Source organism: Bos grunniens, chromosome 6 (genome assembly GCF_055505025.1).
Source record: "Bos grunniens cultivar Pamir isolate PY7600 chromosome 6, Bosgru_T2T1.0, whole genome shotgun sequence".
Classification (NCBI taxonomy): Eukaryota; Metazoa; Chordata; class Mammalia; order Artiodactyla; family Bovidae; genus Bos; species Bos grunniens.
This window is the reverse complement of record NC_141170.1, coordinates 47394188-47409304: the sequence shown is the minus strand read 5'-3', so window position 1 is coordinate 47409304 and position 15117 is coordinate 47394188. Positions and strand designations below refer to the sequence as shown.

Below are 15117 nucleotides of genomic sequence, written 5' to 3'. Positions count from 1 at the left end.
GTGGTAGAAAGTTATATAGTGTCCGACAGTGGACAGTAGCCCACCAGTCTCCTCTGTCCATGGAATTCTCCAGGCAAGAATACTGGAGTAGGTAGCCATTCCCTTCTCCAGGGGATCTTCCCAACCCAGGGATCAAACCCAGGTCTCCTGCATTACAGGTGGATTCTTTACCGTCTGAGCCACCAGGGAAGCCCATGTGTACTGTACATATATATAATATATACATGCCTGTTATGTTAAGTGAAGTAAGTCAGACGGAGGATGACAAATATTGTTTGATATTGCTTATATATGGAATTTAAAAAGTCAAATAGATTAGAATAGTGACTGCCAGGGGTGATGGTTAGGTTAAATGGGGAAATTTTGGTTAAAGGATATAAACTTTTTTTATACAATGAAAAAGTTCTGGGGATGTAATGTACAGCATGACTACAATTAACAACCCTATGTTACATACTTGAAGTTGCTAAGACAGTAGAGCTTAGATATAGTCACCACAAAAAATGATAGTTTTGTGAGATAGATGTGCTAATAATTTCACTGTGACATTCGTTTCACAATATATGTGTATCAAATCATTACATTGTACACCTTAAACTAACAGTATTATGTGTCAGTAATACCTCAATTAAGTTGGAAAAATATATACATTCATACATATGAGCCAATTTTATAAACATTTATTTAAAACTTCATAAGATAATGAGATGGCTGGATGGCATCACTGACTCGATGGACGTGAGTCTGGGTGAACTCCGGGAGTTGGTGATGGACAGGGAGGCCTGGCATGCTGCGATTCATGGGGTCGCAAAGAGTCGGACACGACTGAGCGACTGATCTGATCTGATCTGAAGATAAAAACAGGATAAATACATAAAATGTCAATAGTGAGTTCAGATGTAAGAATATAGGAGGCTGCGTCTTTTTTTGTATTATTTGGGGTTTTCTACATAAATATTTCATAATCAGAAAATTTTTTTTTAAAATACAAAATACAGGGGCTTTTGAATCAGAACTGACATGGATTCTCTACTACTCACTAGCTGGTGATCTTGGACATATCATATCTTTGATCCCCAATATTCTTATTTGCAAAAAGTGAATATGATCACATTTACTTCACATGATTTCTTGAAGGATTAAATGAGTGTGTGTGTGTGTGTGTGTGTGTGTGTGTGTGTGCACAGAGAAAGAGAGAGAAAGGAGGGAAGCTGACTACTGTGGCAAAGAGATTTCTGTGAATAGTGGGTAATGAACACTTTTCCTAGTCAGGGTTCAGTAGAATGTAAAACAGTTTCTGTCAGGAGTTGAGACAGAACTGGAATGCAGAAAGAAAGGACTATGCTTTCTTTTCTGAACTTGGAGCTGAAAGAACAAGCTTCTCTTAGAGGGAAGCCGGCAAAGAGGTCCCAGGGATTAGGAAGAGGGCCAAAGTGGGCTGGACACAACAGGAAGCTCGGACAGCAAGCATGTCCCTGCCCGATGCATGGATGCAGCTTGACGGGAAGGTGGTGGCTCCATTCCTGACCTTACCCCTGATAATCTGCTCCTTAAAAACTCCACAAGCTGCAGAACTCTAGGACAAAGCCCAGGATTTCAGTAGAATCACTTTGGGAGGAGATGGAGAAGACTGGGAGAAGGAAACAAAGAAGATCAAAGAGAAGCTGGGAAGAAGGGATTTGTCTCTCACAGCAGTGTCCTTGGAGCAGAGGACCCTCCACACGGCTCAGGAATCTCCCGTAGATGACTGAGTCCCATACAAGACACCGCAGAGGCACCAACAGCAGTTAGGCAAATGGTTCCTCAAATATGCCTGCACCTCCAAGTGCCACACGAGTTGTATCTTCATACCAGGAGCACTTTCCAAATGCTCCATCTCTCGTCTCCTTTGAACATTCCTGCCCTACCCTACATCCCACTAAGCGCACAGGGGCAGGTCCACGCACGTGCACACACGTCTGTCTTTTGGCTGACTCCCTATTTACATCTCTATTTCTCAGCATTGGCATCCCTATCCCTGATGTCCAGGAGGGTTAGCTGTGGCTTCTAGAACCCTATGCTGAAACCAGCATGGCGCTCACTGCTCTACAGTGGCATTGCCTTGCTTTTCTCACCCACTGGACTGCAGTACACAAACTGAGGACAGAGAACATGGTTCCCTAGGCTCCCACCTGGCACACTAATGTAGTTGGACTCCTCTTCCAGTCACTTCAGCACAGCTCCTTCACCACCATACCCAACATAACTCCCCTAGGTGCTTTAAGACCTAATGCCCAGCATGCAAAGTGGTCTCAGAAATCCTAGACTGGGAAGCAAAGAGGAGCTGCAGGCAGTAGACATAATGAGGAATGATGGGCCCAGGCTATGGTAACAGAGAGCCTGCAAAACTGCTGTATAATTTCAATCTACCCCACTTTCCGCAGTCCTCCCCATTATTCCACATTTCCTGCAATGTTATTTCCCAAAGCCTGGGCAGAGATGAGTGTATAAAATCTGTTTACCAACTTGGACACTTTTGCTCTTCATACCATCTTGAGTGTAAATCTGTAGCTTCCCTCTTCTTGGCAATAAGTTGGCAACCCATTCTTGTCAAAACTATGGAGATCATGCCCTTATTAGTAAGGAAATCAGAACAACTTCTGTTTATTGAGTGCTTACTCTAAGTCATGTCCTATGCTAAATTTTACATACATTATTTCACTTATTCCTCACAAAAAATATTTGAGATGAACATTATTGTCCCAATTTTGTGGATAAAGAAATTCTAATGGAGTTTGAGTAACATGCCTAAGGTTACACATTTACAAAGTATTCCAGTCAGAATGTGAAACAAGCCTTTCTGGCCTGTCCAAAGTGTACTGCCAAGAATTACAGATATAAGGGACTCACTAGAGATCACTCAACAAAAGTTCAGTTAGAAAAGACCCCAATATCAAATTAAATGCCGAACTCTGATGGTAAGTGACTTATCTAAAAGACCAAGGGTCAGTTTGAACTACTGATAAGTAGGCAGCATTTAAGAGACTTCGATTACAGAGGTAGCAATCACAGACCTCAGAAGTATGTTGGAAGATGACCCCAATTAACACCACTGGGCATACTCGGTTTAGATGTAATATCATGTAACTGGTACAACATCCTTAAAGTTCCAGGTTCTGTTTTCCAGGGTCATTGATGACAGTTTTGTTTTCAGAATAAACAGGTAGAGTGGGATAAAGATTCCCAGTGGATAGTTAGTCTTTAGCAGTGTCTATGACCCACATTTTAAGCCCTAGAAATAAACACGGAACACTTGCCAAAAGCCTGTCCATCATGTCATTTTAGACAAAGATAAACCCAATTAAGTGTAACCAACAATGTGAAGAAAGTTGTTGAGTATAGGAGAATTCCTCATCCTAAAAAAAAAAAAAAAAGCAGCAAGACAAATTTACTTTTCTAGGGGGGTTAAGAATACCTGAAGGTAATGGGATTAACTCTGACATCTGTGCTTAGATTTGAACTCTTGGTGGAAGAAAAGCTTATAGCTTAATTTTGCAAGACCCAGCAAGGAAGCTTTGTTGGCCAGTAGGGAAATGGAATCTAAAAAAATTGGATTAGCGCTCCTGATATAAAGACTTATGTGATCAAGAGGAGCATGCAATTATAAGCAGTTGTACTAGACAAGTCTTTTCCTGTGTGATGCTTCAATTTTAGAAAAGACCACAAGCTGGGTAACCAAACCATGACTGATCTATCCCATCCAGCAAGTGAGCCGGTCCTGTACTGAGACAACTTTGCACCTGGTAACTAGAAAGACTAAATCCTTCTTAAAGACAACCGTTTTGAGTTCTAATGTTCCTCTTTTTAGAAAAAGGAAAAAGTCAGCTCCTGGAAAAAGAAGGACTGCTCCTTCACTTGAAGTTCCTACCTCTACTTCACTACCCATTTTCGTCAGGAACCATCTTCCATTTTCCATCCCAAACTACACATGAGCCAGTCTCCAGGGTGACACCCTTCCCAATGGTCTCATAACTCCAGTCATATAACTCATGATCCAGTCATTTCTGAGCCTTCTTATATGAGAATGTGAAATGTAAACTCTTTGTCTTATTTTTGTAGGTCAGTGTCTAGCATAGTGTCATATACATGGCAAGTTCTCAAGAAAAGTTTCTTTAAATCATCTTTTCCCCAATAAAATGTTTTTAAAAAAGAAAGAAGGATTTCTTGAATGAATCCACAAATGAGTAAAAAAAAGTAAGTAAATGGTTAACCCTCAGGTCCTCTGAAGGCCTGTTCTGGGGAGATGTGCCTGGGTGATCTTTCAGAACATTTTCACTCATTCTGTATCCTTCAGATGAATTGCTTAACGTTGTTGAGGTTCAATCTTCTTACTTATAAAATGAAAGCAAGGCTACTAATTTCATTAGGTTATTGTGAAGCTCAAAATAAGTAATTCATGCTTGGTGCCTATCCATAACCCAGACACTGTCCCTCCTTACTTTACGTTCAGTGTATCTTCTACTGAAAGAAGTTATCTAGTGTTGCACTGGGGCAGCAGTCATGCTGTAATGGGGTAAAATGGTAACTTGGCCCTAATAGCTCAAGTGTTTGAGTCTGATGTGTTTAGAGGATTTTTATCTGGTGGTGGGGGTAGGGGAATGATGAGGACTATATTAGTTTCTCGATATAGCTTTCCTTACAACAGAAACCTTGTAAATTAGAGTACCTGGGGCTTCCCTGGTGGCTCAGAGGGTAGAGCGTTTGCCTGCAATGCGGGAGACCCGGGTTTGACCCCTGGGTCGGGAAGAGCCCCTAGAGAAGGAAATGGCAACCCATTCCAGTATCCTTGCCTGGAGAATCCCAGGGACGGAGGAGCCTGGTAGACTACAGTCCACAGGTCACAAAGAGTCGGACACGACTGAGCAACTTCACTAAGAATAGTGCTCAAATTTCTACTTCCCAAAACATTAAAGAATAAATATCACAAGGGATCTCCTTGGCTCACAACATCTAAAATGCATGGATAAAAGATGTAAAAATGGTTATCTGAGCTGTCAGGAAAATGATGGAAATCATCAGAGGTTAAAAATGCAAGAAAGCACAAATCTTTGGAGGTAACCAACCATCCTGAAGCAATGGGTCCCTGTGATCATTAACTTATCACTGGTGGCCTAGAGTCTTTATTTTAATTGACATCAAGCAGGGTTGGGAATACAATGCCTAGAAATTGAACCAGATGAAGATAGAAGAAGATCCATCTTAAGTAGTTTAGGACACAGAAGTTGACATTTTTTTTTCCCAAGGTATTTTATTTTATTTTTTTAATTTTATTTTATTTTTAAACTTTACAATATTGTATTAGTTTTGCCAAATATCAAAATGAATCTGCCACAGGTATACATGTGCTCCCCATCCTGAACCCTCCTCCCTCCTCCCTCCCCATACCATCCCTCTGTGTCGTCCCAGTACACCAGCCCCAAGCATCCAGTATCATGCATCGAACCTGGACTGGCGACTCGTTTCATACATGATATTATACATGTTTCAATGCTATTCTCCCAAATCTTCCCACCCTCTCCCTCTCCAGCAGAGTCCATAAGACTGTTCTATGTATCAGTGTCTCTTTTGCTGTCTCGTATACAGGGTTATTGTTACCATCTTTCTAAATTCCATATATATGCATTAGTATACTGTATTGGTGTTTTTCTTTCTGGCTTACTTCACTCTGTATAATAGGATCCAGTTTCATCCACCTCATTAGAACTGCTTTAAATGTATTCTTTTTAATGGCTGAGTAATACTCCATTGTGTATATGTACCATAGCTTTCTTATCCATTCATCTGCTGATGGGCATCTAGGTTGCTTCCATGTCCTGGCTATTATAAACAGTGCTGCGATGAACATTGGGGTACATGTGTCTCTTTCCCTTCTGGTTTCCTCAGTGTGTGTGCCCAGCAGTGGGATTGCTGGATCATAAGGCAGTTCTATTTCCAGGTTTTTAAGGAATCTCCACACTGTTCTCCATAGTGGCTGTACTAGTTTGCATTCCCACCAACAGTGTAAGAGGGTTCCCTTTTCTCCACACCCTCTCCAGCATTTATTGCTTGTAGACTTTTGGATCGCAGCCATTCTGACTGGTGTGAAATGGTACCTCATAGTGGTTTTGATTTGCATTTCTCTGATAATGAGAGATGTTGAGCATCTTTTCATGTGTTTGTTAGCCATCTGTATGTCTTCTTTGGAGAAATGTCTATTTAGTTCTTTGGCCCATTTTTTGATTGGTTCATTTATTTTTCTGGAGTTGAGCTGTAGGAGTTGCTTGTATATTTTTGAGATTAGAAGTTGACATTTTTAATGCAAATGTAAACCAAAGGAAGAAAACCTAACCACAAAAGAAAACAATAAAGAAATGTTCTTATCTCAAGCTCATCACTGGATAGAGTCTATCTTGAAAATTGCTGTTCACAAGTGGTCTTCATGATGGTTTAGAGCCAGAAACTAGAATTGTGATCCCACAATATTCAGCTTTGGAATTTAACTTAAAGTGATTCAAGATTCATAACAAGTTCCTGGATAAATATTCTTAAATCAAGACCTCAAATAGTTTCCTCAAGTAATTACAAACTAACTGAAATATAAAAATTATAAAAACACAAGAGGGATAAATTTTTTAAGTAAAAAAAAAACTGCAAGAGGAAACAAGTCTTTGGAACGAGAATGAGTAACAAGAACAAGATCAATAACAAATGGCAAGATTATAGCTACAAGACTAGATGATATTGGAATTCTAAATTAAGAAATATAAAATATGTAGACTTATTCTCTTAATAAAGAAATGAGAATATTTGAAGTATAACAAGATATCAGAAATTACAGAATTTGACCAAGTGGATCTTACAAAAGAATCAAATAAAACTCCTGGGTAAAAAGAAACACACATAGTAAATGAAACTAGAAAAACTAAGTAGATGTACACCATTAGATACAATGGAAAAGAGTATTAATGAACTGGAAGAGAGAACTGAAGAGCTACTCAGTATTCAGCAGAGAGGAAAAGAGATTGAAAAAATAAAACAGAAGTTAAAAGACATTGAGAAGAGATGGTAGCAGTGGATGTCTAAGTCATGCTGATGCCCATGGTGTGGTAGTGGTGGTGGGGTTTCATTGAGAGGGTCCTGATCAGATGGGCCAGTGGGTTGTCGTTATAACTCAGAGACAACAGATTGAGAAATATACAAACCACTGTACAAGTTGCTCTGAATGTTCCTGAAACATAAGTAACATGTTTGGAAAATGAACTCAGAGTGGTCTCTGGAAACTCTGGATTGTCATATGCACCATTCGTCTCTGGATTAATGTTGGAATTTGATATGAAAATAAGAATAATGGAACAGCTCATTCTCTGGAACATTCAAACTTCAAGGTCACCAAAAAGAAAATGAAAAAAAAGCTGCTCATTTCAAAGCCTATACCTCCAGAAAGCAGATGATATATTATGCCAAAGACCTCTCTAAAGATTTGTCAAGATCCATAGAAATTCTTGCTGATGTAGCACAAAACAGTACATTGGGGAAGCAGAGACCGAATATGAGCACAGAGTAATCCTTGGAGAGATGCATGAAGTGATATGCAATTTACAAAGAGTTGTTTTTTATTATCTTCATGCCACAGCATATCAAAATTCTGCACTTGGATGGATATTTGGGGACCAACTGAAAATATCAAATCTGTAAATTATTAAGACCTTGTGTATACAAACACTGGAGAAGGCAATGGCACCCCACTCCAGTACTCTTGCCTGGAAAATCCCATAGACGGAGGAGCCTGGTAGGCTGCGGTCCATGGGGTCGCTAAGAGTCAGACACGACTGAGTATACAAACGCACATTATAAGGGTACAAGAATAGTTCTCACTATGACTGGAGGAATCTCCTATGATGGAAAGCTTAAGTTAGCAAAGTTTCATTTTGGTGACTTTTTGTGCCCACACAAAGGAAAAAGAACAGCTCTGCCTCCCTGTTAATTCATAGGAAATGAGATTTGTTTGATGGACGACAAGTTGCCTTTGATACACCTTGCAAGAGATGTTGAAGTTGTTGGTTACAAACATCAAAGGTACAATCTCTCTTACAGTTGCAAACATACTCATGGGCAACTCGGATTGTCATTTCAGAGGGTTGAATTTATCTAGTATGCCAGCCCATCTCATCTGTCATGACAACCTCTGCCATAGCTTCTAGTCTTTCCACGCTTCTCACACAGATACAGGGTCGTGGGGAATCTGTATGAATTGTCAATCTGACGTTGTTGCAGACATGCTACATGTCATTCAAACAGAATAGATGTGACTCTGTATAAGTCTCACTGAAAGTAAAGTTGCACAAAAAATTCTTCTAAAACACATTTTTTGTAGCTCTATGGTTCAACTCCACGAAGATACCGGTAGGCAAATATTATATTATAAAAGAATTCCCAGTATCCCTGAGCTTGGAAGCAGGAACTGATGCTGCAGATATTGAGACAATTCAAAAAACCCCTAATTTTATAGGGGTTCAGTTACTGCTGCTATTGGTTCTGTTGAGTAAGATTTTAACTGGATTAGTAGTACCATGTTAATTTTGTGATTAAAATGCTCTCAGTCAAAATATTTTGAACACACTTATTAATAAAACTAATAGCTAAAAGTTCAAAGCAAATAAAGAAGGTGTGATACATATATAGGCTTATGAAATACTACTCAGCTGTAAAAAAAAATTTTTTTTGCCATTTTCAACAACATGGATGGACTTGGAACACACATTACACCAATGCCAGTCTCCTAGTTTTGACCTTATTCCATAGTTGCTGCTGCTGCTGCTGCTAAGTCGCTTCAGTCGTGTCCGACTCTGTATGACCCCATAGATGGAAGCCCACTAGGCTCCCCCGTCCCTGGGATTCTCCAGGCAAGAACACTGGAGTGGGTTGCCATTTCCTTCTCCAATATTCCATAGTTATGTAAGATGTAATCATTGTGGGAACCTGAGTGAAGTGTACATAGAACCTCTCTACTATTTTTTGCAACTACCTATGAGTTTATAATTTTTCAAAATAACAACCTATTTTTTAGCCAAGCCCTTATTTTGCCAAGTTTTTGGCAGCAAGGATGAACAAAACAGGGCTTTATACCATACTTCCCTGCAGTAACTTTATAATCCTTTTGGGCGAATAGGTAAGATGAAAATATATTAAAGATAGAAATAACAGGAAAATGGTTGTAGTCATATGAGTAATGCTAGGGTCACAAAGTCCAACAATTTCAAGACTTCAGTACTGAGTCTTTGAAATAACAATCCAAAGTGCCAACTGTTGAGAAATTAGCCTTGTTTCGGTGTCAAATTCATGCCGTTAAGGTGGACAGTACAGTAGGGTATATCCAATATTAGACCAAAAGGGCTTACCCCAGAACAGCCTTCAGTTTTCTGTTTGGAAAATCATCTAAAATAGATCTTGCCACATACATCATTCATGTGCTAAGTGGCACGCCTTTTCCATAACTGATCACCACTTGCCCACCCAGGCCACATGCCAACCTGAGTAATAGGGTGGAACCCTGGGCACAGGTCCTGGTTACTAGGCCAGCTGCCCATGTTCTGGGAGGACCTCCAGGGGCACAAAGATTATGCGGACCCTCCCTGACATAGAGCAATCCATCACTTCTTGAGTGACCCTTCTCCTCTTGTATTAGTGAGACCCACCTTACCAAGGTCTGCTTTCCTTGGCACTGAGCCATTAGAGATTGTTGTTCTTTATTCACCCATTTCTTTTCTTAAGAAATGGAAAGCAATTTGTTATGTAATATTCTGTGCCTACAATGGGATATGTATTATATATAAAGCCACTGGCCAACAGAGGATTCCTAACATGAATGATATAATTGACTCTGGCTGTGTCCTTGTCCCAAATTTTTCCCACCTTCCTGCCTGTCCCACAGACATAACCAGTTTCCTGAATTTTGTGTTTATCATCTCTTGCCTTTTAAAAATAGTAGACTACAAGGTAGGTATCCCCAAACAATCGTGCTTGCCTCTCTTTGTGTTTTGCTATGAATAATGTAGATTGTGCTCCTTTCTATTGATAGTATTATACATATACACAAGAGTTTCCACACTTAGGCCATAGAAATGTAATCTGTACTTATTTTAGATAGTGTCAAGTTGTTTTCCTAAGAAATTGTACTATTTTATAGCTCAACAGTAGTAAATAAGATTCAATTTTTCCACACCCTCACCAACACTTTGTATTACCAGATTTTATCATTTTTTGGTTAATCTAGTGGGTGTGAAATGATATCTCATTATGATTTTAATTTGCATTTCTCTGATTACTCATTTCTTTTTTGCTCACCTAGTGGATGAACCCAGGTGGCAATAGTGGTAAAAACCTATGTGCTAATATAGGAGACACAAGGGAGACGGGTTCAATCCCTAGATCAGGAAGATCCCCTGGAGAAGGAAATGGCAACCCACTCCAGTGTTCTTGCCTGGAGAATCTCATGGACAGAGGAGCCTGGCTGGCTACAGTCCATAGGGTCACACAGAGTCGGACATAACTGAACGATTTAGCATGCACGCATGTACAGTGGATGTAAAATGATATCTCATTATGATTTTAATTTGCATTTCCCTGATTACTAAGGAAGTTAAGAATCTTTTGGAAATTCCCTGGTGGCTTAATGATTAGGATTCTGCATTTGTACTGCTGAGGGCCCAGGTCCCATCCCTGGTCAGAGAAATAAGATTCCCACAAGCCTCGAGGTGCAACCAAAAACAAAAACAAAAACATAGGATCTTTTAATATCTTGAACAGTTATCATCTATATTTCTTTTTGTGAATTACTTTATCAAGTCTTTTTGGATTTCAATAGGTTGCAGCCATTCTTTATATACTCTTCATCCTAGTTCTTTGTCAGATATGATTTCAGGATTTTCTTCCAAGTTTGTGGCTTATCTTTTTACTCTCTTTATGATATTTTCAGCAAGCAGAAGTTATTAATTTTAGTGAAGTGAGATTGAATCATTTTTTTCCTTTTTGGTTTGTGCTCTTTGTGTCTTTCAATTCCATAGAGAAAGAGGAATTCACTGTGAAAGGGAAAACTTTAAATCTTTTAGAAGAAAATACAGGAGAACACTTTTATAACCTTTGGGTACAGAAGGATTTCTTAAACGAGACCCCAAAACTGTTAATCATAAACCACTGCTATGTTAACAAACATTTTTAGAGATTGTTAGGATAAGTCAGGAGGATAAGTTGAGCTCTAGCTGCTGTCGTTTTAATCATTTTCCCTGGAGGAATACATTGCTCTGAGCTGCCACTGAAGGGGCAGTTTCAGAACAATAGGCTGTCAGCCCAGCCAGGGCCACTGCCTCTGTCCTAATTCCCATCCTTCTGCCCCCACGGCCACCACCTTCCCAGAAGGGAGGCACAAGGACCCACAGCAGTTTCTTCACCTTTAATTCTTCTTTGTTACCAGTGCTGATGGGGGTCTGTTTCCGCTAATCTTAACTGTGGCAAAATGCTCCAGGATGTCTATTCTTCTGGTTACATATGGAATTTCCTGGATTTCAGTTGATTGCTTGGGATGGGGGCTGATTAGATGCAGCTATTTCCAGGCATCCTTGCCTTTTCTTTCCTGAAAAACCATTGTGTTAGCAACATATTTTTAGGTGGGGCTACATTATTCACATACATTTTCTTTTCTTTTTCATCATACAATTTCAAACTAAATCCCCTCCCCCAACACACACACACAAAATGCCAGCATCGAGTGTTACTTTCAACAGTTCTGTTCTTTGTAATACTATTTGGGTAATCCTTATAATATTTTTAACATTTTATCATTTTAAAGCCCATTTTTTTTCCCTCTCCAATCTCATGAGCTTCCCTCCCCTTCCCACTCCTTTCTCATATGCCTATTTATGGATCATTATCCCCTTTTCCATCAACATCGTCTCAGCTTAGTCCTTGGAGGGGACTCGGTTGATGTGAGGCTCTCTCATGATGAATAGGATTTTTTTCACCCTTTGTAAAGTGCTGGCTTCCACTAAGGGCAGCTAATTTCTTTGTAGCTACTCGGAGTAAGTAGGTTAGGTTACCAGTACTGCTGCTTATCTCATTCTAAAGTCAATGATCCAATTCACATGATCACCACCTATAAATGTGGGGAAACTATTACACAGAAGCCCTAGTAATTGATTAGTAGGTATTTCCTGAAATGAATTATTTACGAGACAATGCTTTGATTCCCAGAGTATTTCTGAGGCAATTAAGACCTCGTCAGTTGCTTATTTTTTGACTGTTGGATGATGGTCATTTTTTTCTTGGTGTAATATGTGAAATGGAGACTCATTTTCTCAGTGTTCCAGCCGCTGGCTCTTTCTCATTTCTTTGTCCTGTGTTTCTGTCTGAAATCTTCTCAGGTACATGCTTGTGAAACTGTTGATCTTGAGTTTCCATCTGTCTTGGTTTGGATTGCACTGAAACGTCATGGGTTGTTTTGATCATTGAAGAAAATTGTAGTCAAGATCTGCATCCTTCTTTCTGCCTTGCCTTCTCAGGTTCAGCCAGTCATGTCAGAGGGAAAGTGAAGGGGATTTGTGGTCTCTGCTCCTGAGACCTGGATACTCTTGGGGTATGCCCACAGAGAATGGCTGCTCTGCATCTTGCAAGGCTGCTTGAGGCTGGAATTCTTGATTTTCTATGCCTACAGTATTTATGACTTTGTATGCCCCAGGCACTAAATTGCAGACTGTGCCTTAAAATCTGTGGGACAGGAAGTCAGATAATAATTTCTGTCTTACACCAAGCACTTTCTGTGAACAAGGTTTTCATGCTGTGAGCTTGACTTACAGCGTCTTATTTAATCTTAGAAACACTGTGTGTCCTAGATGTGATCATCCATATAAGAAACCCAAGGCTGGGAGAGGTTGGGTGTATTTTCCAGGTCATTCAACTAAAGAGTGAAGAAATTCAATTCAAACATAGATTTACCTAACTTCATAAGGTGCGTTTAACCACTACCCTGTCCTGCCTCCCTCTTAGAGAAAATAAATGATAGGCCAGAAATACATGAAGTGGCGTGAAAGTCGCTCAGTCGTGTCTGACTCTTTGTGACCCATGGACTGTACAGTCTATGGAATTCTCCAGGCCAGAATACTGGAGTGGGTAGCCTTTCCTTTCTACAAGGGATCTTCCCAACCCAGGGATCGAACCCAGGTTTTCTGCATTGCAGGCTGAATCTTTTACCAGCTGGGCCACAAGCGAAGCCCAAGAATACTGGAGTGGGTAGCCTATCCCTTCTCCAGTGGATCTTCCCAACCCAGGAACCAAACCAGGGTCTTCTGCATTGCAGGCGGATTCTTTGCCAACTGAGCTAATACATGAAATAATACCAGAAATACATGGTACTAACTAAAAGGAAGTTACAGAAAGGTGAATTCATGGTAAACTGGAGTAGTTAAGGGTTATAGAGCAGAAGGAAGGGGTCCATAGAGAGCCTCTGACCCCATGTTTCTCAAACTCTTCTAAGTTGTTAAAAAAAAGTAACATTTAAAAAACATGGAATGTTTTGTGAGTTTCTACAGGGGCCATGCTAATTTTCTTTGATTCTTTCCAATTTTAGTCTATGTACTACCAGTGAGTACTCTTAAGTTTTTAACTTACAACCCACAACATGACATGTATTTTACATTCAGTTCAGTTCAGTCGCTCAGTCACGTCTGACTCTTGGTGATCCCATGCACTGCAGCACGCGAGGCTTCCCTGTCCATCACCAACTCCTGGGGCTTACTCAAACTCATGTGCATAGAGTCGGTGATGCCATCCAGCCATCTCATCCTCTGTCATTCCCTTCTCTTCCTGCCTTCAATTTTCCCAGCATCAGGGTCTTTCAGATCAGATCAGATCAGATCAGTCACTCAGTCGTGTCCGACTCTTTGCGACCCCATGAATCGCAGCACGCCAGGCCTCCCTGTCCATCACCAACTCCCGGAGTTCACCCAGACTCACATCCATCGAGTCAGTGATGCCATCCAGCCATCTCATCCTCTGTCATCCCCTTCTCCTCCTGCCCCCAGTCCCTCCCAGCATCAGAGTCTTTTCCAATGAGTCAACTCTGTGCATGAGGTAGCCAAAGTACTGGAGTTTTCAGCTTTAGCATCATTCCTTCCAAAGAAATCCCAGGGCTGATCTCCTTCAGAATGGACTGGTTGGATCTCCTTGCAGTCCAAGGGACTCTCAAGAGTCTTCTCCAACACCACAGTTCAAAAGCATCAATTCTTGGGCGCTCAGCCTTCTTCACAGTCCAACTCTCACATCACATCAGGGTCTTTGTGACCCAGTAGATGCATATATTTATAACTGAGACAAAATTTTACTTCAATATTGGCCCCAATTCTATGCAGTGTACCCCACTTTTCTTTGTTTTACATCTTTTTAAGAATTTTAAAAATGTGGACCATTTTAAAAATCTTCATTGGATTTGTTACAATATTGCTTCTATTTTATGTTTTTAATTTTTTGGCCCCAAGGTATGTGGGATCTTAGTTCCTTGACCAGAGATGGAACCCACATCCCATGCGTTGAAAGGCAAAGTCTCAACTACTGGACCTTCAGGGAAGTCCCTATATCATTCTTGAAAAATAATTCTGGTCCTAAATAGATTCTGTGACCTACAAATCCTGATCTAAAAACTTCAACAGATGGGAGACATCAAAGCCTGGATATGCATTGAGTCCTCAGCATAGAGTCTTGCAAATATTAAAGCCAAATATCTTTATTTCTTTGTATGACCCAGCACACTCATGTAGCACCTCAGTGGCAGACCTGGGATAGAAGCCAGATTTCCTGATTCCCAGTCCAGGCTTTTTGAGTCAAAGAAAGCTTGTCAAAAGGGAGAGACTCTCCCGTGGCAGAGTTTCTTCACAGGCACAGGGAGAAGTGGGAGGAAACGGCAGTAGTGGGACACTGACACAGCCCCCACAACGGCCCTAGTCCAAGGTAACAGAGTGTTCAAACAGAATTAATTCCAGAGCCCATGCTCCTTCTGTGGTTTTCTCTCTTGTTTGCTCAGTAAAATAACCTGGGAGCCCTTCAGCAATACCA

The 15117-nt window shown here is 40.4% G+C and overlaps 2 pseudogenes; one reads left to right on the top strand and one right to left on the bottom strand.

The window, feature by feature from the left end:
- Window positions 1-15117, top strand: part of LOC147370663 (mitochondrial-processing peptidase subunit beta-like) — a 73376-nt pseudogene that overhangs the window by 51055 nt on the left and 7204 nt on the right.
- Window positions 13567-13658, bottom strand: LOC147370664 (U6 spliceosomal RNA; annotated as a pseudogene).